Genomic DNA, 2,500 nt, shown 5'->3' with positions numbered 1-2,500 from the left:
AGCAGAACAGTTCAGCTCTCTGCAAAGTGTTTATCAGCTCAGAGTCATCAGAGGCGGCCATGTTTCATGTTTCAGGTGTATTTGTTCACAACGCGTCGTTTTCAGATTCATGACAGTTAAAGTTTCTTTTTTTAGGGCTTTAAAAAAACAACACATTTTAATGAAATCTTAAAACATGAATTAAATTTGGAATCTGCAGATTTTAAAAGTTCTTTTTTACATTTTTGTTTTTGGTGTAGAGCATCCTGATGTCACTGCCTGACCTGCCCTGCACAGACACTGCCGCTCACCTGGAACAGGTACACCAGCCCTTCTCATCTGTGCCCCCTACAGGCTGAAGCGTTCATTACACTGCATAAAAAATCTAATTCCAGGCACTTCTATGGATGGTTAAAAAAATCAAACCTGGTGCAAACATTAAAGACACACACACACACACACACGTTAAAGCTCTGGTTTAAATTGCATGTTTTCTGAATGTGGTTTGGTGCAGAGCTCCACGGTGGCCTGCAAACTGTCTCAGTATCGGACGTGTGCAGAGCAGCTCCGGTCCTTATCCATAGACGACGGAGATCTGTGTAATGTTGTCAAGCTGAACAACGACCTGCTGCAACACCTGGTGAGTCACTACGCTCTGATTGGTCGATTTTAATAGACATGTTAATCTTTAAGGTCAGGGTTCAGGGATTACAACTACCCGAGAAATAGTTATAGTTAAGCCATAAAAGTACTGAGGAGTTTATAAATGCAATACATAGTATGAGCCTACTTCCTACTTCACTAGAGCCAGCAGGATTACAGCTCACAGCGCCACTCTCATTGACAACACATTCACCAATGTAACTGAGAACAAAATAAGTGGATTATTAATCAGCGATATAACCGACCACCTGCCAGTGTCTTCAGTTTTTGATTGTAACTATAGGAACAAGATTAATAAACAAAAACTATACAGACGAATAAGGACAGATGAATCAATTAAGATGTTAAAAAATGAACTAGTGTCACAGAACTGGGACATGATATATAGTGAAGCTGATGTGGACAGTGCTTATAACGCATTCTTATTCATATTTAGGTCATTATATGATAAACATTGTCCAATCAAGGAATATAATAAAAAGCTAGACATAATAATTGTCCATGGTTAACTAAAGGTTAAAAGTTCATTACAGTCACTTATCATTCTTCAACAGAGAGCAATAAGGACCATCCACAAGGTCGGCCATCTGGAACATACACACTATTTCTACAGTCTCAATTATTCAAATTCACCGACATAGTTACAAATCAAACGGCAATAATTATGTACAAGGCTAAGACCCATCAGCTACCAGCAAACATTCAAAACTGGTTTCATGAGCGTGAGGGGGGTTATAATTTGAGGGGAGAATTCAGTTTCAAAATACTGAACAGAAGTTCCACCATGAAAGGTTTTTGTGCATCACTGCTGCTGTAAAACTGTGGAACAGTCTGAGTGAGGAACAAGAGCAATGTCCAAGCATCCATCAGTTCAAAGCACGGTCCAAAAGTATGATGATCACAAGATACAGGGAGCCGTAATATCAAGAGTTGTTGTGTATGTAGGTATATTGTGTAAACATTTTGTTGTGTTATACTTGTGTTAATATGGATAGTATCTTGTAAAGTATATGATATGGATGTCTATGCGTTTTTTTTCTTTCCTTTTTATATAAAATTGAATAGTATATTTTTATAAGAGTAGTACTGTAACCACGGAAGTCAACATGTAATTAATGAATTATTGTAAGTCACTACAAGAGGGGTGAGAGTAGATAAGGTTTACTTCTTCTCACTCCCGTTCGGATATGTTTAGTTTCTGTCTGTTTTGTTTTTGTTTTTTGCTTCTTTTTTGCTATTTTAATCTGTTACTCACTTTGTATTTCTTTCTCTATGATTTTAAATTACAGAATTGTTTGTTTTTATTGACATATTCGAAATTACAATGACTAATCTAAACTAAAAAACTAAACAACTTGAGAGGTGGAAGGAGGAAGAGCATATGTTATCTGAAATGTCTGAAATGTGTGTGTGTGTGTGTGTGTGTTTTCAGGAGGGATCGAGTCAGGACTCTGTTGCATGCCCCTCCTCCTCCTCCTCCTCCTCCTCCTCCTCCTCCTCCTCCTCACTTACAGACTTCAACACTCTTCGTGAGTCCGTTCAGTGTGTTCACTGTTGGATCCAGCAGGTGGATGCACTGAGCAGATAACACACCCTGCCTGACACCTCCACTCACCTGAACCAGAACCAGGTTGTTAAAAACTGACAGTCCTACCTCATGAGGACCTTTTCATTCTACAACGTGAGTCCGCACAACGTCCTGAAAAGCAGAGGTGTTCAGACACACAGTGTGTGTGTGTGTGTGTGTTTGTGTGTGTGTGTGCGAGCGACCTGTTCAGGTGTTTTTCCTTCATTAGCCGTTTTCAATCTGTTTGCTGTTCCTCGAGTTCTCATAAAGACGACATTCACAGCTGTTATT

This window comes from Semicossyphus pulcher, unplaced genomic scaffold, assembly GCF_022749685.1.
Source record: "Semicossyphus pulcher isolate SPU_LCO1_2020_fin unplaced genomic scaffold, fSemPul1.0.p SCAF_30, whole genome shotgun sequence".
Lineage (NCBI taxonomy): Eukaryota > Metazoa > Chordata > Actinopteri > Labriformes > Labridae > Semicossyphus > Semicossyphus pulcher.
The sequence above is the reverse complement of the archived record's forward strand: the minus strand, read 5'-3'. Positions refer to the sequence as shown.